At 44.6% G+C, this 23,634-nt stretch overlaps 1 protein-coding gene across 4 annotated transcripts in view; it reads left to right on the top strand.

Annotated features, from left to right (window-relative positions):
• Positions 1-711: 711 nt before the first annotated feature.
• Positions 712-23,634, top strand: part of Immp2l (inner mitochondrial membrane peptidase subunit 2) — an 807,887-nt gene continuing 784,964 nt past the window's right edge. Inside the window, exons 1-2 of one of the 4 annotated variants that reach the window (XM_075948078.1) lie at positions 712-755; positions 1,167-1,239. The gene's annotated coding sequence lies outside the window, so the exon portion shown is untranslated. Of the gene's footprint in view, positions 756-976; positions 1,067-1,166; positions 1,244-23,634 lie in introns of those variants that run through there. The other 3 variants (XM_075948081.1, XM_075948082.1, XM_075948080.1) reach the window with 3 other exon arrangements.

Genomic DNA, 23,634 nt, shown 5'->3' with positions numbered 1-23,634 from the left:
GTGTCAAGGCACTATGTACTTATAGTAATGCACTATTTATACTTGAGAATGATAGCATTACCTAGAAGGATAAAGCTAGAAAAGATAAAAGTACAATTTGGGAGGAATAAAAAACAACCAATTTTGTTTGTTGTCTGTTCAGTTTTCAGTAAACACTGTTTATCTTTGTACATTGTAATAACACAGCTAACATTTTGTACAATTAGAGAGTAAAAATTTAAGTATAAAATGAAAATCTAGTTTCTTTAAAAAACAAACAAATAAACAAACAAAACACTTGTTCTGGATTTCTCTTCTCTTTTGGCTTGTTAGAGGAAGCCAAATAAAAGTTTCCCCATGTGCAAGCAAAACAAAAAATCCCCACCGAACCAACACATCAAAGTCTGGGTGCCTGACCTACAACTACGGGGAGAAACTGAACACAGTTTCCTGTGGTTTGCTGCTTTTTCTTGCCCTTTTAGCCCTGAACATGACGCTGGGTTTAGACTTAAAGCCCCTAATACCTGCAACTGGCAGCCGGCGGGCTCAGTGAAGCCGCTGACATAACCATCTCCTGGCTGCCAGTCAACCGTGAATCGCGCTCCGGGGGCGGGATTTCCGTAGGGGGCGGAGTCTCCCGCTGCCGCCTTGCTGGGGGTGGGGCCTGGGCGAGCCGTGGCGGTAGGCGGGGCAACCCGCGCGGGGTGGGCGTGGCGTGCCGCGGCGGAGGGCGTGGCGTGCCGCGGGGACTTCCCCTGGGCTGAGCTGCGCAGCGGGTGCGCGGGGCATGGGCTGGCGGGTCGGGGCGGTGAGGCACGCGGGTGGACTCGGGCAGACCCTCGGTGTCCCGGGCGGGGTCTCGGATCCCGGGGCTGGCCTGGGACACGGGGGCGTTGCTGGGAGGCGGGGAGCCGCTCGGCCGCTACTCGCGCGACCGCGGCGAGCATGCGTGCGTGCGCGTGTTCCAAGCGAGGCCGCGCGGCTGTCCTCTCTGTCTGTCCTCCTCAGTTAGGGAACCCGAGTCCCGATCCGGGCGGGGAGGCGACCTCTCCCCGCCGCCCAGGGGTGCCCAGAGAGCAGCCGGGAGGTAGCGCTGCTCCTGGAGTCACGGTGGGCAGCTGGTGGGAGCTGCTCAGGCTCGAGCCACAGGATTTTAAAGGACCTGTCTCTGTCGTTTTTACTTTTAGGATTTTGGCCAAATTGGGCGAGGGTACAATATTACCACTTACCCCTTCTCACCGAGGAAGAGCGGGAGAAAGGGTAAGTAAGTATCGCTCAGGGGCGGAAGGAGCCAAGACTCTGTTCTTGGAGAGGTGAAACTGCTCCTGGGAACTTGGGTCCAAATTCCACTTTTTATCAGAAATTGGAGGTCCACCTTCGAAGGTCACTGGTCCCAAGACCAAGCGTTTCTTCAGGTTTCCGAAGTCCATGGAATGGGCTGGAAGTTTAAACAGCTTTTACATCCCCTGTCAGAAAACTCACTTCCTTCCAGACTGTCTTTAACCTTGCACATTGATGCTGTGGTCCCCCTGTGGTCCCTTGTCTTGCTAGGTGGCATTCAGTAGTAGGTGATCCAGGCTTTGCTTGATGACTACCCTTCCAGGGAATCTTTGCATTTTAAAGTCTACCAGCAGGGGTGAAAAAGCACATATCCCATAAAGATATTGGCAATTTCATATACTGGACACTCTTTCGAGACCTTTCAGAATTACAGAAGAAAGAATTTGTCCTCAAGCATTCCGTACTTTTCTAAAAAGTTACCTTGACGTCCTGGGAAGTTTCCCGAGGCACTCAGTGCCGTTTCTTTTCATTGGTTCTTCCCTGAGACGTTTTTTGTTCTTTCTCCTATACACCACACTTTCTCTGTGTGGTGATGGGGTACACAGCTTCTCTCAGGTTGGAACACCCCCTACCCCGCATTATATTTGTCACTGTTAACTTTTACCCAGAATCCAGTAAGTTAGCTATTAGCAAGAACAGTAAACACAAGCCTGTATACTTAAACAGGAAAGCTAGACTTACCCTCAGTGGCCATCCTGGCACAGGCCAGCTGTGAGCCTGGCTTCCTTGTTAAGTTGTGGATGTTCACACAATTCATGAGGAACTGGGACATAGTTGTTTATTAACGAGGGGCTCTGTTTATGATGCCCTTTCAGCATGTGTTGAATGAACACTGATTAAAATGGGATCTGGAGAACGGGTGGTGATGGCTCCAGCCTTTGGTCCCAGCATAGCTGGGTGTATTTCTGTGAGTTTGAGGCCAGCTTAGGGAGTTGTAGTCCAGCCAGGATCCCACAGTGAGACCCCATCTCAAAGACAAAACAAACAAAATCCCATAAACAAACAAAAGAGAATGCGGAAATGAGACTGTGGAGATGGCCTTTTTTGGGGGGAGATGAGGGTGGGGGGATGGGCCTTTTTTGGGGGGTGGAGGTGGGGGAATGGACCTCTTTTAGGTTTCTGTGGAAGTTTTAAATAATTATGTGTAAATGGGCAAGAGCTCCGCTCTGCTGCTGTCTAGTGGCTTACCGATTGAAGTTTTGTGGGAGAACAGGGCAGGCAGCCCACTTTCCTGGTATATTTCAGTTGTATTTTTCCATCATGCAGAGTGTTATGGTCATTCTCCAGTGCCATGGATGTGTTGTTCAGGTACAGAAACCAGATGAGAGGAACGTTTTGAGTTGTCCTCTAAGAAGGCTTAGTTTGAGAAAACAGGGAGACAGCCAAGGGCCGTGTACTTAGGAGAATGATGCTGAAGCCGGCCTGCTGTGGATTTCACTACCTTTATCCCCATTGCTTTATTGGCATGAGAATAGATTGAGATCAAAATTAAGTTATTTAGCTGTTACTTCGGGTTAACTCATAGGAGTATGGAAGTAAAAACTAATATAAATCCACCTCAAAGTTTTAATATTTTGGTATTTACCTTTTCAAAGTTTTATACCATGTATAGACATGGAACCCACAGCTACATGTTAATCGGTCATACAGCCGAGGTATTTATCTGCATGAAACATATACAATGTAATATATGTATTATATGTATGTTACCATTCTTGGTAAAACTATACATTTCTTTTTCCTTTTCTTCTCTTTTGGCTGTTTACCACCAGTCCCCACTCTCCCTAAAATCCTCATGTAGATGTGTCATGCCTTTTATAGTCTTTTATTTTTCTGAGGTGCTGGAGGTCAAACCCAGGCCCTGGACTCTGCTCAGCAGCCCCTCCACCAAAGAGCTTCAGCCCAGCCTCCACACTGTTTCACCAGTGTGGCTGCTCCTGAACGGGGAACCTTCCTGTTTCTGGCTCCTGAGTGCTGGGATTACAGCAGTGTGCCACCATGCCTGGTGTAGTATCTGTAATCTTAGACGCAGCCTTGCATCCTATTGACTCTGTCACTGGGGACCCATTACAGCTTCCCTGCTGCTTGATTTGGATGCTATCTACATAGAGCAATGAGGACCTAAAAAGGAAGATCGCATAAAACAGTGCCTGACGTGCATCTGTGTGCTCGCTGTCCTGTTTCTCTGATTGTCGCCATTTTCTTTTTTAAACTTACTTGTATTTTGTATGCATTGGTGCTTTGCCTCCATGTATGCCTCATGGAGGTTTTGGATTCCCTGGGACTGGAATTATAGACAGTTGTGGGTGCTGGGAACTGAACGCAGGTCCTCTGGAAGAGCAGCCATTACTCTTAACTGCTGAGCCATCTCTCCGGCCCTGCCTGTCATCTGCTTATGATCCTCCTCTGCACAGTGCCAGGCAGCCTAGAACCCATTCTCCTGTAAGTGCCAAGTCTCCTTGATTTATGCATCTTCATGATGCATTGGACGTGGATCTGCTGCATCTGATCCCAGGATTTCTGAAACAAAGATCCACACCTAGTGTGGCTTGATTTTCCTTTCAGATCCTCTACAGTCCGGCCTAAGGGTGCCAGCTTGAGAAGCAAGGGAAAGGGTTTCTGTCCTATGTTTAAAGAGCTCTGCCACCATTCCCTAGGTGAGATGGACAGCCTGTCACATTTATCTGAGTGCTCCAAGTTGGGATTTCTATTCCAGACACATCTTTGACTTAGAAGCATTATAATAACAATGCTGACGCTTCATGTCCATTCTGTCATGGTTTCGCCAAGTTGTGGGTCTAATATTCAGCTAAGGTGTGTATTTAGTGTGTCCGGTATCACGCTTGGAGCTGAGAAAGACAAGTCCATAGGCATCTGACTTCACAGCAGACATCTGGTTTTGCTTTGCTAAGGAGTACACTTTGTCAGTAGATTATAGGCGCGTCAGCTGTCCTGCTGTGGTTGGTGGCGTTTCTATGGAGAGCGCTGGTCTGCAGGGCCCAGCCAGTGTGATGTTTTATTCAGATGACAGCACTGGTCACATGTGCACATTTTCCCAGGTGTTCTTACAAGTTAGCAAGGGAAATAGTTCCTGTTCTTGGCGAGTTTTTATACTGAGTTTTTGTAGAAGGAAAACTGTTTTAGAGAAAAGCCAAACCTAGAACACTAGGCCTCAGGGTCCTGGTTCATGCCTGCAATCCTAAGCACCAAGGAGGCAGAGGCAAGCTAATTTTGAGGTCTAGTCTAGCCTCATCTAAATAAGATTTTTTTTTTTTAAATTTTAAAAAGGAACCTGATAAGGTTTTAGAAGTCCGTTTTCTTGCTTTTTTTTTCTTTTCGCCTCTTCTTCTTCTTCTTCTTCTTCTTCTTCTTCTTCTTCTTCTTCTTCTTCTTCTTCTTCTTCTTCTTCCTCTTCCTCCTCCTCCTCTTCCTCCTCCTCCTCTTCCTCCTCTTTCTCCTCCTCCTCTTCTTCTTTCTTTTTTTTGAGACAGGGTTTTTTAGGTTTCCTCAGATGTCCTGGAATTTGCTCTGTAGATCAGGCTGGACTGGAACTCAGGAATCCACATGCCTCTGTCTTATGAGTTAAAAAGTCCATTTTCGAGTCTATTTTCTTTCATGTTAACAAACGAACTCACAGAGAAAGAATAACAAGTAGCATTTGGATTTCCAGGTTAAGGTAGCAAAGCCTTTTAAACCCTCATTTGCTGTTAGAGGAGATGCATACTCCTAGAGATTCTTCAGTCTCTCCACCTGCGTTCCCTTTCGTCTCACAAATTTTTGAACAACCCTTGGCATATAGAATATGTAAAGTAGGTATATAAATCAAACAAGTACTTATAATAAGCCATGAAGCAATTCTTTAAAAAGTAGTTATTTGGTATATGAATACCTTCACCGTTTATTACAGAAGAGAAATTTGCATGGTAATGAAATAGATGTTCTCATTTGCATACAGAATTAAACCTTGCCTGGAGACTAGATACTTCAGGACCTAGAACATCTTCAGCATTTTCATAAGCGGTCCATAATCCATATTCATCAGTGTCAAGAATGCTGCTTCATATAAATATGTAGTGAAAAATGGCAGAAATGTGTTTAGGATCACCTCAGAAACTGTTGGAAATTCTATTCTATTCCTTTTTTTTTCTTAAATTACTTTGAATGGAATTCAAGTCAGCAAATCAAACAATAATTTTTAAAATCAGTTATTCTAGAAGCTGGGCGTGGTGGCGCACACCTTTAACCCCAGCACTCAGGAGGCAGAGGCAGGCATACCTCTATGAGTTTGAGGACAGACTGGTCTACAGGAAAGTCAGGACTAGGGCTATGCAGAGAAACCCTGTCTTGAAAACCAGAACCAAACAACAACAGCAGCAACAAAAGGCTGTTACATTTCTGTCAGAGCAGAAAGCTCTGCACGGTGCAGGAAAACAGAGCAGTTTCTGACCTACAGTAGTTTCCACGTGAACGGAGGTACTTCAGCTGCAGTCTGTGTTGTGTGCTGTGACCCCATGTATGGTGTGCAAAGTGAAGTCGCGTGTCGCAGCACTGGCGAGCACTGCAGGAAGCTCCTTCAATTTGGTTTGCATCAGATTTTGAATTAACTAAGATTTTTTTTTGTGTGTGTGTGTGTTGTGTGTGTGTGTGAGTTGTCCTGTCCCATGGTGTTTTATCCCCGAACTCCTTTCCCAGATATTATATACATAAACTCTGGGGGTGTAATTCACATTTAAGAGGTTGGTCTATTTGCAGAAGTTTGTGTTCTGATAACCCAGCGTGACTGAAGCACATCCTCTTCCATGTTGATGTTGAGGGACATTGACAGATGCAGGAGGCCTGACCTTTTAAATTTGAGTGGGCTGTGTGATCTTGGGCACAATTCCTCATCTGTAAGACGGGGTATTACTCACGTTTGCTGTGAGATTCAGTGATTGTAAAGTAGATTGCAAAGAACAGTGGCAGCCAGAAAATAGATTGCTGGCCACTTGTAGTTAGTTTCCTTGTTCCTCCAGGTCTCGATTCTTCTCTCTGTTTACATCCAGACTAACCTGAGAGCCAGGGCTTGCAGCCTCAGTGGGCGGAGCTTCCAATAGCATCTGGATTTGGTGGTGGGAGCTGAGAAAGGGGGAGCAGTGGAGAGCAGACAGAGGGAGGAGCCAGGCTCAGTACAAGCACACAGCTTAATGAGACGGATTGTTTTATGGGGGATGAGTGGGATCACAGAAAGAGTCGGGTTTGGGCTAGCCTCTTTTGTGAGTGGTTTTATTGGGAATTCTTCTTTTTCTTTTTGAAAGAGAGGTCTCACTATGTGGTCCTGGCTGTTCTGGAACTCATTCTGTAAATCAGGCTGGCCTTGAACTCACAGAGATCTGCTTGCCTCTGCTTCTGAAGTGCTGGGATAAAAGGAATGGGCCACCGTGCCCAGCTATATTCGGAACTCTTAGGTCCTTATTTGCTGCTTCTTTCAATAATAAGATTTTCTTTGTTACATTGGTAATAAGCGAGCAACCATATTTTTCTATTTCTTTTTCTTTTTTTCTTTTTGGATTTTCGAGACAGGGTTTCTCCGTAGCTTTTTGGTTCCTGTCCTGGAATTGGCTCTTGTAGACCAGGCTGGCCTCGAACTCACAGAGATCCGCCTGCCTCTGCCTCCCGAGTGCTGGGATTAAAGGCATGCGCCACCACCGCCCGGCTATTTCTTTATAACTAAACTAAATGGAATCAGAAATAGATGCTTATGCTTGGGCTTTTATGTACTAAGTTCAATTGATTGATTTCCTTACTCCTTTGTTGACCTATTAGTTATCATTTATCCCTTCTCCTACTCTCTTCCACTGGTTACAAGCTGTATACGTCCAGTTAGTGCTGCCGATGGAAAGATGAGAAGTAGAAGCTTTAGCTAAGGAGCTTATAAGTGTAGTACAACTCGGGGTGTCTATGCAGATAGTATGCTGTAACAGAGCTTGGTATGTGTGCAAAGGGACCAAGCAGGATTCCAATCCGACCCTGATTGGAATGCTAAGAACGGTTTCAGTAGTGGTTGTCTTTGGGCTCAGACCTGAAAACGGAAATGAGCTTGGCATGGTGGTGCACACCTTTGATTTCAGCTCTCGGGAGGCAGAGGAAAGCAGGTCTCTTAAGTTTGAGGTCAGCCTGGTCCACAGAGTGAGTTCCAGGATGGCTAGGATTATGTAAAGAGAGCCTATCTCAAACAAATAGCTCCCTGCCTCCCCCCCCAAAAAGGAAAGAAAGCAGAGGCAGCTTGATAGGCATCAGAAGCATTCATTACCAGAAGCAACAGCGTGAGTGGTTCTGTGGCCAAAGAATGCCTGGGAGCTCTTTGTATGGGAAGGACCCAGCAGGTGGGACAATAAATGAGACTGGGTAATTTTAGGGTTTGTATCCACAGGTACTAGTGAGTCACTGAAGAACTGTGAATGCCACAAGGACACCGTGAAAGCAGACTGCTGAGACTTGGAGGCTGGGAACTGGGAAGACTCAGGTCCAGTAGGAGATAGCAGTCCCCATAGAGAAGCGAGAGTGTTTAGGGAAAGTATCCGGGAAGCAGGAGCTTGTCTGGCGTTTGTGATTGAACGCAAAAGGACTGGGAGAGGGCATGCGATGTAGATGTGGTCAGAGAGGATATGTGTGCGATGTAGATGCTCCCTAGGTTTGTTTGGGAGAGGCCTCGTGATACAGATGCTCCCTAGGTTTGTGGGTAGAGAGGCCGCGTGATACAGATGCTCCCTAGGTTTGTGGGTAGAGAGGACGTGTGATACAGATGCTCCCTAGGTTTGTGGGTAGAGAGGCCGCGTGATACAGATGCTCCCTAGGTTTGTGGGTAGAGAGGACGCGTGATACAGATGCTCCCTAGGTTTGTGGGTAGAGAGGAGTGTGATACAGATGCTCCCTAGGTTTGTGGGTACAGAGGACGTGTGATACAGATGCTCCCTAGGTTTGTGGGTAGAGAGGACGTGTGATACAGATGCTCCCTAGGTTTGTGGGTAGAGAGGACGCGTGATACAGATGCTCCCTAGGTTTGTGGATAGAGAGGCCGCGTGATACAGATGCTCCCTAGGTTTGTGGGTAGAGAGGACGTGTGATACAGATGCTCCCTAGGTTTGTGGGTAGAGAGGACGTGTGATACAGATGCTCCCTAGGTTTGTGGATAGAGAGGCCGCGTGATACAGATGCTCCCTAGGTTTGTGGGTAGAGAGGACGTGTGATACAGATGCTCCCTAGGTTTGTGGGTAGAGAGGACGTGTGATACAGATGCTCCCTAGGTTTGTGGATAGAGAGGCCGCGTGATACAGATGCTCCCTAGGTTTGTGGGTAGAGAGGACGTGTGATACAGATGCTCCCTAGGTTTGTGGGTAGAGAGGACGTGTGATACAGATGCTCCCTAGGTTTGTGGGTAGAGAGGACGTGTGATACAGATGCTCCCTAGGTTTGTGGGTAGAGAGGACGTGTGATACAGATGCTCCCTAGGTTTGTGGGTAGAGAGGGCAAGAGAAGAGGGGCAGGAATGAGACAGTGGTGTAGAGTTGCACTTTCCCAGTGTTGGGGTTAAAGGACTTGTGGGCATATCCCTGGGGAGCTGATGGTACATAGAAGGTAATTTAGATAGAGGATCCGGGACTATCACAGGAGACTGAGGAGGCCAGAGAAAGCTTTTTGAGTTCTTACCATGTGAGAGTGTAGGACCCAGCCATGACAAGCTCAACAGAGGCCTGAGTCTCAGTAGTTTTCCTTATGGCAATACCTGGTTGCCGGAAAGACCATAAGCTGAGACGACCCAGGCACCACCCAGGAACAGACCATCCAAAGGAAATTCCTAACATTCCAACTGTTGTAGATAGGATCACCTGCCAGCACACACTCAGCGTTTTTCACAAGGACACCTCTAGACAAATGTCAGCCAATCAGGGGTCCTAAACCTTGGACATCCTTCATCCCCACCTTTGCTACTTACTATAAAAATCCTATTCTAACTGAGCTCGGGGCTCTCTGATCACTTCAATACGTTGGACACACAGAGAGACTGAATTTGCAAACTTGTGTAAGAATAAAGGCTCTTAGCTTTTACATACAGGACTCAGTCTCCTGGTTGGTTTTGAGGGGACTCCATGATCTGGGCATAACAGAGAGTAATTGAAAACTCAGAAAAGGATAAAAGTGTTCAGAGGAAATATATAGCTATAGCATTAAAAAAGTAGTTGAATACAATAAGCCTTAGAGTGTTAAAACTGGAGGATAAGTCAATAAAGATGAAGGATGCTGATAAGAAGTGGCCAGAAAGCCGGGCGGTAGTGGCGCACACCTTTAATCCCAGCACTTGGGAGGCAGAGGCAGGCGGATCTCTGTGAGTTCGAGACCAGCCTGGTCTACAAGAGCTAGTTCTAGGACAGGCTCCAAAACCACAGAGAAACCCTGTCTCAAAAAAAAAAAAAAAAGTGGCCAGAGAGGTCAAGCAAGAAGCAAGAGACCTGTTAACTTTTACTCATTGAGTAACCCCCCCAGTACAATACAATACAGTTGCTAACTTCAGCCCTTAGGTGAACATTGCCTGTCTAGACTTGGTTATTTTCATTTTTTGCTACATTTTATTCTTTGACTTAACCTTCCCATTTGTGTCCTGCTACTCTGTTAACATTGCTTTGTTTCTCTCTGTGTTTAAGATTCCACATGTAAATGAGATCATGCAATAAGGAGTAATTCTTTTTTGTTTCTGCCTTATTTCAGTTAAGAAAATGGGTTAACCCAGATTTAACCATATTATGGCAAATGACAGGAGTTTCCTTTTTGTTATGAGACAGGGTCTTGCTATGTAGCCTAAGCTTTAAACTTACGATCCATTTCCCTCAGCTTCACAAGTGCTGGGGTTATAGGTGTATTCTGTTTAGAACCCCTCTCTTCCCTTCACTTATAAACACTGAATAATATTTCATGGTATGTTTATACCACACTTTCCTTATCCATTTTTATGTTAGCAGATGCTTAGGTTGTTTCCCTATGTTCACAGCTGTTAGGATGTGGGTACTTAGATAAGAGACAGTGTTGGCCAAGGTGTGGAAAAAAAGGGAACATTGTACAGCTATTTCTGAAACAGCATGAGGTTCTAAAGACATTAAAAATAGAAGGTATTTGAACCCAGCGGTCCCCGTTCAGGGTATACAACCAAAGAAAGGAAGTCACCACTCTGCAAGGAGGCTGGCTGCACTGAGAGTTCTCCAAGGTGTCTCACGAATGTTTCTAAAGAGAGACACAGGGTTATTCTGAGAGGAAGGAGCCCACGGAGAGGAAAGGATGAAGGAGAGTTGCCTGTATGCTTTCTGGTTTCACGCTCCTTGTGAATAGAGACTAGCTGTGCCTTTGTTTGCCTTTTCCTTCCCTGGTTTCTGGAGAACGCCCGATTGATTCTTTATCTTCCTCCTTCTCCTCCTTTTCCTTTCTTCTTCCTCCTCTTCTCTTTCTCCTTTTCCTTCTCTGCTTGTGTCTCCATGATAGGAAGTTGGACTCCCTGAGCCATGGCGTATGTAAAAGTGGGACGCTTTATTTTTCTTTTTTCTTTTTTAGATTAAATATTATTATTCGTTCGTTAAAATGAGCTTCAGTAACAATGTATAGCAATATCATACATATTATAACAAGTGAAAAGTAGTAATCAAAATTTTATGTCATGTGTTATTTGAACTCCAGAATTTTCTCATTTTCATAAGTCTACCTTATATACTGTTTTAGTTAGGGTTGCTATTGCTGTGATGAAACACCACGGCCAAAGAAACCTGGGGATTGAAGGGTTTATTTGACTTACACAGCACTGTTCATCATGGAAGGAAGTCAGAATAGGAACAGGGCAGGATTCTGGAGGCAGGAGCTGATGCAGAGGCCATGGAGGGGTGCTGCTTACATACTGCTCAACATGGCTTGTTCAGTCTGCTTTCTTATAGAACTCAGGACCACCAGCCAGGGATGATAACACCCACAGTGAGCTGGGCTGTCCCCCGTCAATGACTAAGAAAATGCTTTACAGCCTGATTGTGTGAAGGCATTTTCTCAGTCAGGGTTTCCTCCTCTCAGATGGCTGTAGTTTGTATAGAGTCGTCCTAAATTAGCCAGCACAAATACCAACGTTGTTTATCGTTCGTGTAGACATTGTTAGTGAATTTATCCTTTCCACTTATGACTGTTCCATACTGGGCATTCACTACAGTAAGCTATTATTTTTATTAGACTTGATCTTTATCAATTTCATACATGTCTGTAGTACGTTCTGTTGACCCCCCCCCCTCCCCATCTGACTCCCGCTCCTGTCATTCCTTTCTCTTCCCTTCAGGTCCCTTTCTCCCATTCATATCTTGATTTACCGATTTTAACCAGTCTACTGCAGAGAGATGCTTCTGTGATTAAGGACGAGCAGCTACGTGTGGTGGTCCACGCCTTTAGTCCCAGCACTTGCGAGTCAGAGGCAGATGCCAGACTGGTCTACAGAGTGGGTTCCAGGACAGCCAGGGCTACAGAGAGAAATCCTGTCCTGAAAAAAACAAAGAAACAAAAAAGTGAGAATCGAATTTGTATATGGGTATAAACATCCCATGTCAATTTAACTAAGCAACGGTAGTGAGTTTCCCTCTAGGCTTGTGCCCTCCCCAGCCTTGGGTTTTGGCTTATGGTTATCATATCAGGCATGTAGTCCCTCCTGTGGGTTGGACTTCAGTGCTAGTCCAGGAATGGTCAGTTCCTCCCATTGCAAATTATACCACTATTGCACCAATCTTACCTGTAAGTTGATATTATAATTCACAGTGCTCATAGCTGGGAAAGGCCTTTGATGCGTTATCTTTCCTAGCAGGCTGCATAGCACCCTCTGGCCCTGCAAAAGCTTGCTGGTAGGGAAGGTTCTAGCGTAGTTGCAGTTTTCTTTATAGATGATGCATCTGTTTGCAATTGCTTTATAACTCATGAGAAACTTGCTGGAAACAGTAGTCATGGGTTTGTCATAATTGTTGTAAGTCACCAATTTAGGGGCTTTTCTCTCGGTGTCTCATGGGATTGTCAGATACCAGCTGGAGCTAAAATTATTGGAGCGTGGCCCTTCTCATATAATTGGCAAGTTCCGTGGGGCTGTCCTCATATCATGGGAGCCAGCTTCCTCCAGAGCAAGAGCCAAGAAACCACCATGGGTATGGTAGTTCTTTTTGTGATGGATTCATCATTTTTAGATATTCTGTTGGCCTCTAGAGCGGCTGTGCTTCAGCCAGAAACCACACACGAGAAGGGGAAAGGCTTGTTGGATTCATCCTGTGGGTCTGGCTGTATGAGAGGTTCACAGCCTTAACCTGGCGTAGGATTGCTTTGAGGCTCAGGTTAGAATTTATGTGAGAGTCCTGTGCAAATCATGAAAACAACGTGTAAATGTCACACAGTGATACTGTTCTCTTTGAACAATAAATTATAGGCTAGATGGAAGTCACATTATTTTGCTTTGTGTTGTGTTAATTTTACATCTCCTTTGCCTGGTTGGCCTTTTCCTCCCCCCCGTCTCCCCTTCTTCTACTTCCTCTTATTCCTCTTCTGCCCCCTGTTTCTCCTCTTCCTCCAAGTATTTTATATTCTAGCATTATCTTCTTTATTATTTAGTGGTCAAGAATTCCCTCCCTTTAATGATAAGTTAAGAACAGAAGGTTTTAAGCAAGTTTTTCTTGTCTGTTGGGTATAAAAGTGATACATAGAATTGGAGAAAGCCAGAACTAACAGAGGTGGTATCAAGGACCTGTTGCTCACCCGAGTTTTAACCTAAATTTTGTCCTGTAGAATCTGTCTCTCTGAAAACTCTTTATGTCTTGTTTTTTTATGTCCCTCTTTTAGCATTCTCTAACTCTTTCTCTCTTTCTCTCCTTTTCTCTCTCTCTCTTTCTCTCTCTCTCAATTAGATTTGTTTGTAGACAAACAAAGTTTCTCAAAAATTAAATTTACAGACAAGATTTCTTATAGCCCAGGTGGCCTTGAATCTTCTTTTAATCCCCACACATCCACCTCTCCATTGTTGGGCTTCTAAGGCCCTAGAGATTCAGGCTTTGAAGCAAACATCCCACCATCTGAGCCATATCTCCAACCCTACAGACTGGAAACTTCTTAAGTGTGTTGACTTAACCCAGCTTGTTTAACCCAGTGCTCTGGGCTTCATTTGTGTCTAAGCAGTATTAACCCAGCAACTGTAGAGTGCTGTTCTCTGCAACAACATTGAAATTTCAGATAAGGGGGGTTTGCTCAGGTGGAAATGATGGTGGTTGCCTTACTGTGTCTGTTGCTGTGAAGAAGACACTATCACCACGGCAAGTCTTATAAAGGAAAACATTTAGTTGAGGTGACAGCTCACAGTTGAGAGGTTCAGTCCATTATGATCATGGTGGGGAGCATGGTGACTGAAGGATGGCTGCTTGCAGGCAGACCGGTGCCAGCTACATCTTGATCAGAAGGCAACAGGAAGTAAACTCAGACACTGGGTGATATCTTGGGGATAGGAAACATCAAAATCTGCCCTGAGAGTGACACACTTCCTCCAACGAGGCCTTGCCTACGCTAACAGAGCAACAGAGCTAATAGTGCCACTCCTTATGAACTCATGGGGACCAATGGCATTCAGACCACCACCCTCCTCTCTCTGGCTCCTGTAAGCTCTTTACAGCATCATAATGCAAAATGCATTTGGTTCAAGTTCGAAAGGTCTACCACAGTCTCAGCAATGTCTTAAAGTTCAAATCTCTTCTGAGATTCATGCAATCTCTTAACTGCAATCCCCTGTAAAATAAAACTCAAAACACAGGTCTCATATTTCCCACATATAACGGCACAGGATATAGGTTAACTTTCCAAAATGTAGGGAAGGGATCATATTGAGGAAATACTGGACCAATGTAAGACTGAAAACCAGTTGTGCAAATTTCGAACTCCGCACCTCCATGTCTGATGTCAGAATGCTCTTCCGATCTCCAACTCCATCCAGCTGTGTTGACTGCAGCATACTTCTTTCTCTTTGGCCGGTTTCATGTCCGGCTAGCAGCTCTCCTTGGCAGGGATCCTATGACTCGGGCTTCTCCAAGGCAATCCAGGCTCCAACTTCACAGCCTCGTGCAGTGGCCTCTACTGGTCCTCCATTCAGGAACACCCCTGACATGTGCAGGCAGACATGGTGCTGGCTATGTCTTGATCAGAAGGCCACAGGACGTGGACTCAGATACTGGGTGGTATCTTAAGCATAGGAAACCACAAAGCCCTTCCCCACAGTGACACATTTCCTCCAACAAGGCCATATCTACACCAACAAAGCCACACCTCCTAATAGTGCTACTCCCTGTGCACTTATGGGGGCCAGTGGCATTCAAACTGCCACAGTGGTGGTGGCTTCTGCCAAATTCATCATTAAGCCTGTCTGTCATAGGTCCCGGATTTGCCAATGGAGCCTTGACCTCTCTCAAGTAACTCTGAGGTTTAGACTGTGTGGCCTAGCCTCCTCCTTGATCAAAGCAAACAAGCAAACCCACATACAACAGCCATTCTTCAGTGACTTTGAGAACCTCTGCTTCTGTGCTCACACTGAAATCATGGCCATAGCCTGACGTTTTCAACTTAGAATACCCAGATGATAAAAATAGACAACTTTCTTCCATGGAATAAATCATAAAAATTTAATCTTTGCAATTTTTCTCTCATTTTCGTTTTTTTCTGAACTAGGCCTTTGCAGTGGCATTTGACACAAGTATCTTTCTTTTGAAAAATGGAACAGTTACCGTCACATTTGGAAAAATTGTTTTGTAGCTTGAGGACACATTGTTAAGACAGTCACTTGTTACCGGCCGCCTAGCTAGCTTAGACCTAAAATAATCACATATTAATTAAATCACTGCTTGGCCCATTAGCTCTGGCTTCTTATTGGCTAACTCTTACATATTAATTTAACCCATCTTCACTAATCTGTGTATCACCACGTGGCTGTGGCTTACCAGCAAAGTTTCAGCATGCCTGACTCTGGCAGTGGCTCCATGGCTTCTCTCTGACTCCACCTTCCTCCTTCCATGCAATAGGCCAAGCCAGTTCTTTATTCATTAACCAATAAAAGCAACACACTGACAGAAGGACCTCCCACACCAGTCATCAATGCACTTTGACACCAAGTACAGCAAAGATGTCTTTCTAAAGACAGGAAGTGTTTGTAATGCTGTGACATTTATATGTTAGGATAATTTCACTAGATTTGATTTCCCCACCTTATGTAGCAATAATCAAATTCAGAGCTATTTGGGATTTTTCTTCTGTTTTCTTCTGGCAGATTTTCCTGGTTTCCTACTCTAGAAATCCTTTTCTTCTGTAGCCATGACCACCCTGCCTTCTGCATCTCTATGCCCAGCTTCCTTTCTGTCTTTGGAGGGTGAGCAGGCTAGAGGAGCCTCTTAGACATGAAGGAGCACTGGATGTATGCGGAGGGCTTCCCCTGAAGGGTCCAGGGTTTTCCTTTCTTTACCAAATGGTAGTAGCAAGCAGAGAAAGAAAAATAAGTAAAAGTAAGGAAGGAAGGAAGAAAGATTGCCACTGTTGCTTTTTAAAAGATAGTTGTTTTATTTTCTGTGTATGGGTGTTTTGCTTACATGTATGCCTTTGTACCATGTGCACGCCCGATACCCTTGGATATACCATTGGAACTGGATTTACAAATGGTTGTGAGCCACCATGCAGGTTCTGGGAACTGAACCTGGGTCCTTTTTGAGAGTCCTTAACTGCTGAGCCATTTTTTCAAGTCCTACTTTAGCTTTGAAGAAGTTATGTTGTTTTTTTTTCCAGCATTGTTAATGAACAGAAGGTTCAGCATTTTCCTGTATTTTCCCTCCCTCCCACATGCCCAACATCTTGACCTGTTAGCAAGCCCCATCAAGTAGTGTGTGGGACAGCTTATTATGGTAAAAGTAAAATGGTGCAGTTCCCCAAGTGGCCCGTGGGTCTCGAGAGGTATGAGAGACAGATGAATAGACACACCATGCAGAGTGAAGTTGGATATTTATTTAGTGGGTTATGGAGGAGAAAGGGTGGAGGAAAGAAGGGAGAAGAGCAGAGAGAGAGGCAGAGAGAGAGGCAGAGAGAGAGAAAGAGGATGGGGGGAAGGGGAGAAGTGTGGAAGAGAGGCACTACGGCAGCACCTACCTCTTTGGGAGAGAGACGGAAAAGAAAGACTTGGGTTGGAAGCAGAAGGAAAGATCCACCTGCCTCGGCAGTTGTTGTAATAGGAGCGGCAGGCTACATTCCTGGCGCCCGGCCGCCCGCATGGCTAGCTTTACCCAATAATAATTACACGGAAACTGTATTCTTTTAAACACTGCCTGGCCCATTAGTTCCAGCCTCTTATTGGCTAGCTCTTACATATTGATCTGACCCATTTTTAATAATCTGTGTAGTCCACGAGGTGGCTTACCAGGGAAAATCTTAACCTGTGTCTATCTGGAGTGGGAGAATCATGGCGACTCACCGACTCAGCTTTCTTTCTCCCAGCATTCTGTTCTGTCTACTCCGCCTACCTAAAGGTTGGCCTATCAAATGGGCCTAGGCAGTTTCTTTATTAATTAATCAATCAAAGCAACAGATCAGAAAGAAATCACTCCCACATCAGGCAGTGGATGGGGGAAAGAGTGGGCGGGGCTAGTCTCTTCGAGGGACAGGACAGACCATTACACAGCTGATGACCCTAAGTATGCTTTAGTGTCACCCAGGCTATACTGTTTAAGATGCTCCTTTGGTGGGATACCTTAGGTGGGCCTGGACCACTCTGACATTTGTCTGTCACTGTGGTCCCCTGTGTCCCCAAAGCCTCTTCATTCCTTCTCTCTCACACATTCCCAGAAGCCTCTGCTCCTTTGAGAGTCTTCCTAGTTCTTCAGTCTCAGGGAGATCATGGAATCCTCCAGCAGGCAGCCCGTGCTCTTTACTTTCTGGCTTGTTTGCTGCGGCAGACTGTTACAACATCTTCGTGTTTGCTAAGGAGCATGTTTGTCTAATAGTGGCGCAAGGAGAGTTTTATTACTGCCAGATTCAAATGGTGAATGGTTATTTAGCTTTGTTAAATAATTTAGCGTTGATATATAAGGGCAATTTGAAACATTCTTGTTATGTAAGGGCAATTTGAAACATTCTTACAATTTAAAACACGTTACAATTTAAAACATTCATTTTGTGTATTTGTGAGCACATGTGTGCACACACATTTATAATGCATTCCCCATGTTAACCACTTAATTTTTAACTGATTGAAATTTTAATTCAACCTTTTTTGATCTCACTGAAGTTGGGGATCTCATTGTGTATTAGCTTCTTTTCTGATTTTTGGTCCACCTTATTTTGTTATTTTATACATCCTATGTGTTCCACACATTGATATGTGGGAGGCAAAGGATGATTTGTAGGAAATCATTTTCTCCTCCTACTGTGTGGGTCCTGGGACTCAAACTGAGGTCATCAGGTCATGGAATGTGCCGTTACTCAATGAACCATCTTGCTGGACCAAATCTTTTCTACTTTTTGTTGCTCTTATGTAAGAGAAGTTCCGTGGTCCCAACGTTATTTGAGGTCTCTGATAACTATGACTGATGTTAATATTGTAAACATTCTTTAATAAAACTTTTATAATAAACTTTAAAAATGGGCATTAAATATGTTATTGTTATTATTGTTATCGTAGTGCTCAGGACCCAGAATGTGGGTTGGGTAATGAAATTTCTTCATGCTCTTCCATCAGCAATACAGACATGCACACGGCGTTGTTTCTCTCTGAGCTTCGCTTTCCTTTTGGAAATATGGAGAGAGAGCATATATCAGTGATTATTTTAAAAAACACTGGAATTTTTGTAGGGATTTTAATTCATTATAAGAAATATGAGGAATTGGGGCTGGAGACATGGCTCAGTGGTTAGGAGTATTTTCTACTCTTGCAGAGCAGAGAATGATCTGCATCCACTGTCTACGTGGTGGCTTCCAGCTGTCACTCCGTTTCCAGGGTATCTGACACCCTCTTCTGTCCTCTGTCCACTAGGCATGCACACAGTGCACATATACACATCTAGGCAGAACCTCATGTGCATACATTGAAAATAGATCTTTAAAGAAAAATGTGATGGTTTATTTGGTAAATGAGTCATAGTTGGTTATCTTCAAATTCAGAAATACTTTCTTGAGGCCGGAGAGATGGCTTAGTGGTTAAGACCTTGCTCTTCCCAAGACCCTGGGTTAAATTCCTAGCATCTGGTTGGTGCCTCAAAACCATCTATAATTGTAGTCTCCTGGGATCCAATTCCTTTTTCTGCTGTGCAGACGTCCATGTACCCATGTAGAGAAAAATACCCATACACATAGAATTTTTTTTTTTAGTTTTATAGATAACTGATGAAAATCGTTGAAAAGATGGTTATTTATTTAGCTGTATGTAAGGGAAAAAAGCATGTGTTTGTTCCTGTGTCTGTCTCACAGATCAAGCCTGTTTGTGTCTTCTGGTGAAAGGTGCTGGGATGTTTCCCTGTGTGCTTGGCTCCTGATCATGTTTATTACCTGCCTGTCAGTCCGAGACGTTAGCTTTCCTTTCAAGAGCAGGAGATATACTGCTGCATTCTTCATGGATGGAGACACATCATTTTCTGTTTATGAAAGGGGAAGACTGGGTTCCAAAGTCCGTATGACCAGTCTCCATTGTAGCCGAAGTCAGCGGGGCAATGTCAAGTCAGGTAGAGGGGTTCTGGGGAAGGGAATAAAAAGAACCTTGTGAGGTTGAATTCCTCAGGCAGGAAACAGAGAGAGAACACTTCTAGTTTTCCTCGAAATGTCCCTCTGCTTTAAGATATTTAGACTGGTCAGTGACAAAATGCATAAAGTTAGACCAAGCCTTATTCCTCCCAGTCCGAGAATGCACAGCAGTTCCAGGTGCTTGTGCAGGAAGCATCTCTCGTCAGTCCTGACGGCATTTTCACGATGGCGAATCTCAGCTGTGCATGTCTTCTGATCGGAAGGTTCTTTCTCCATTATTTTAAAAATACAGCATAGGCTCAAAGACAGTATGATGGACCATCCTATGACGAAAGACGTCCTAATGCTCAATGGCTGACCCTTAGCGTAGACCTTGGCCATCCAGAAGGATGCGTCACCAGCACATACAGAAGGTGTCAGCTGGCATGCTGCTGAGGATGGGGACAACTCAACTTGATGGATGTCTAGAGAGGCAGAAGGCTAAATGACATTTTACTTTTTGGACATGTTTATTTGATCAATTGTCCTTTGTAGCAGCCAAAGAAAGTCACTGTAGAGAAGGGAACCAGGGCTGAAAGAAACGATATTCCATCCTGCAGCTGGGTTCTCTGGCTACATGGGAAGAAAACCAGAAATGCTAGTGTCTTATGAAGTCTTCATGGATGGTTAATACCAGGACTTCAGGAAGATTAGGAAGGGTTGATTCTTCTCCACAAAGTCAGAGTACAGTTGTTGAGTGAATGACACCAGTTGAAGGCTGATAGATCACCTTGGATTTTTTTTTCCTCTTTTCCTTTTTACATCCTGACTCTGTAACTTTGGCTGGCCAAGAATTCTATGTGCAAGCCAGGCTGACCTCAGACTCACTGAGATCCACCTGACTCTGCCTCCGGCCCATCTTGAGTGGAGGTCTTGAGAGGTGACTCGGCAGTTAAGAGCACTGACTGCTTTTCCACAGATCTGGGTTCAAATCCCTGCACCCACATGCTGGTCATAAACATCTCTAACTCCAGTTCCAGGGGATCCGTCCAGTGCCACCAGGCATGCATGTGTTACACCGACATACATGCAACCAAAACTCTCACATACATAAAATGAATAGAAAAGTAAAAATGGAAGTCGAACGGAAACGTATTATTTCATGCCCTGAGCAGGAAGCAGAGAAGGACGTTGCTCTGGTCTTCCTTCATGCTGCATCTTGTTCTGTAGTGGATAGGTAAGCACAGATCCGACGTGTGATAGATTGAGTTTCAGGTCTGGCCATTTGTGCGCCACCTAAGCTGAGCATTGCGGTCAGCGGCTTTCCGGAGTCCCTCCGGGCAGCTCACGCTCCTGCTGGCAGTGGTTCTGCTGCTTCTGCTGGGCTAACTGGCCTCCCCCTCCCTGTCCTGCCTCCTCCACTCCAGTCTTCACACCCGGTGCTTCAGCCAGACTAACTTAAAAGCAGTAGTTTTTACTTTGGTCTCTGTTTCATCTTTAAATCTGCGTCAAAGCTTCAATTTCCGTACACAGTCTGCAGGTTTAGGTGTCTAGCCATTTCCCTTGCCCTGTGCTCCTGCCGCATAGAATCTGTTGGATTTACCTAATTTTTTCTTTTCTTTTCGAGACAGGTTTCCCTGTAGCTTTGGAGCCTGTCCTGGAACTAGCTCTTGTCCTTAATTTTATAGTAGTCTGACCTCACTTGGTAGTGTTGAATCAAGGTGGAAGATGGCGGAGATACCAACTTAGGTTACCTTTAGAAAAAAATGGAAGAAACTCAAAATTTTATGAGCGAAGACACAGGGCAGTGCCCGATCAGGGAATCCGCTTTCTGTTTGCATTGAGAAGCTTTGCGAATTGGAGATAATGCAAATGTCAGCCACAGCTGTTGGTAAATAGTGTAGCCTCAGGAGACCACAGCACTGGGGAGGGAGTAACTGAAGGACTTGTCGAGAATTCTTGACTAGAGACCCATGTGGCAAGTTGTATCTTAGGGTGTTTAATCTGAAAGATACACGGCATCAGGTAGAACATAGAGGGGGTGATGAGGGTATACCATTTAAGAAACGATTAGCATCAGAGTGATTATTTTCCTTACGGCGATTGGGATAGAAAGTCAGAGATGCTCAGAAGCCAATAAAGGAAATTAAGACTTAAGGATATAAAGATGCTGTATTGAAAAAGGAAAAGAGCCCAATTTTATAAATCGATGAAAGTATCAGTGATTCTGTAGGCGCCTGCTTGGAGGTGTGACACCTACAACAGCTCAAAACAGGGGAAGCTCAAACATAGTGTCTGCCAGACACTTTCAGAACGCTCATTCACAGAGAAACAGATCCTGAGACTGTATAGTGCTTTATCAAGGGTAAAGGTATACAGTCTATGCCATCATTGCTAATGTGGCATGCGGATTTGTGCTATTTCCTCAGTTGAAAGAGTTAACAAATAAAATACATGTACCGTTTGGTTCTTGTAATAGAATATATCCTAAATATCTTCTACTTATGTGAAATAATATACATTTAAGTATTTTTTTATTCAATTTTATTTTCTATGTATGAGTGTTTTGCCAGCATACATGCAGTGCAGGTATGGGCCACACGAGGGCAGCAAAGCCTTTGGAACTAGATTTGCCTGCGGTTGTGAGCCACCATGAGAACCAAGTTTGGTCCTGTGCAAGAGCCACCTGTGCTCTGAGCTGCTGAGCCGTCTTTGCTGTCCTGTCAGCATTATTAGCAGCTGGAAACATCTCCATGTTTAGGAAAGTTGGTCAGTAAACGATGGTAGATTCAGTGACATACATAGAAATTGCCAAATGAAGGATTAGTCTTCAAGATATTCTATTAAGTAAAAAAGATAATGTACATAATGGATACCAGGTTACTGTTTTGAAGAAGATTAAATTAAGAGTGTTTTCTTATTTATGCCTAAGATATTTCTCTCTCTCTCCTTCTCCCTTTCCCTCTCTCTCTGCTTCCCTCCCTCCCTTTCTTTCCTTCTTTTTTTCTTTTCTTCTTTTGGGTTTTTGAGACAGCATTTCTCTTTGTAGCTTTAGCTGTCCTGGAACTTGCTCTGTAGACCAGGCTGGCTGCTAACTCCGCCATGCATCTGCCTCTGCCTCCTGTGTTCTAGGACTAAATGCACCACCACCACACCTGTCATCCTTAAGGAGTTGTAAGAGCATGGAAACACCTGTGGGACCAATAACTTGGTACCCAGAGAAGAGGGATGGGATGAAGTGTTACTTTTCTATTGTGCATCTCAATTGGGATGTCCTGAAATTTATCTCTGTGTTTGTCTTAAATCCCTGTAGCAGACAAACCAGAAAAAACTTTATAATGATGAAAGGTCTGGGCTCGTAGTTTTAGAGTTTTTAGTTCTGACCGAATTACTTCTAGGCCTGTGGTAAGGCAGGATGTTGTGGAAGCAACACGGTAGGGGAGGATGCTTATCTGACATTTGGTAGGAGGTAAAAACAGCCTAAACATAGTGGTGCACACCTTTAATATCAGCACTGGGGAGGCAGAGGCAGGTAGGTCTCCTAGTTTAAGGGTTACCTGATCTAAATAGAGTTCTAGGACAGCCAGGGTTATGTAATCAGTAGAGCAGTTACTGATTGAGATATCCTTCGCTTGTGAGGATGGCTACAGCGAGAGCTTCTTAGTGTTTGTGACACAGTTCCCATAGCTGTTTGTTTGTTTTCTTAATATTGTAAAATATGCTACTCACTTAGGGAGGAAGGGAGAGAGAGAGGGAGGAGAGAGAGAGAAAAAGAGGGGCAGAATTCTGAGTTCATTTGTATTGTTAATGTTGTCTCCTGCTGGGAAAGAGTGTCTTAGGGTTTCTATTGCTGTGAAGAGGCACTGTGACCACAGCAACTTTTATAAAGGAAAACATTTAATTGTGGTGGCTCACTTACAGTTCAGAGTTTTAGTGCAGTATCATCATGGTGGGACGTGGCAGCATGTAGCCAGACATGATGCTGGAGAGGTAGCTGATAGATCTGCATCTTGCAGGCAACTGGATGTGGTCTGAGACATTGGGTGTGGCTTGAGCATATGATGCCACCTCAAATCCTACCTCCATGGTAACTCGCTCCATCAAGGCCATACGTACTCCAACAAAGCCACACACATCTCCTAATAATGCCACTCCCTTTGGGGGCATTTTTTGTCAAACCACCACAAAGGGAGAGTGTGATAAGCTTTTTTTACATTCTCAAGTATTACTATCTGCTCAGCTCATGCAGCAAAAAGCTTAGGAGTGTTGGTTTATTTGATGTGTGTTTTAGTCTTGGCCAAAGTTTGACATCTATTAGCATTTTTTGCATTTATGAAATGTGTGATTTAGATATGGAAATACAATACTCTACCTCTCTGTGTCTCTGTGCAAACTAGAGTCACCGGAGACAAGGGGACCTCGATAGAGGAGTTGGGTCTGTGGCATGTCTATGGGACATTTATTTGATTCATGACTGATACGGGCAGGCCCAGCACATCGTGCAGAATGCTACCCAAGTGGTCTTGGGAAAGTTGAGCAAGCCAGTGAGAGCAAGCA

Source organism: Microtus pennsylvanicus, chromosome 14 (assembly GCF_037038515.1).
Source record: "Microtus pennsylvanicus isolate mMicPen1 chromosome 14, mMicPen1.hap1, whole genome shotgun sequence".
In the NCBI taxonomy this organism is placed as follows: Eukaryota; Metazoa; Chordata; class Mammalia; order Rodentia; family Cricetidae; genus Microtus; species Microtus pennsylvanicus.
This window is presented reverse-complemented; position numbering and strand designations above follow the sequence as displayed.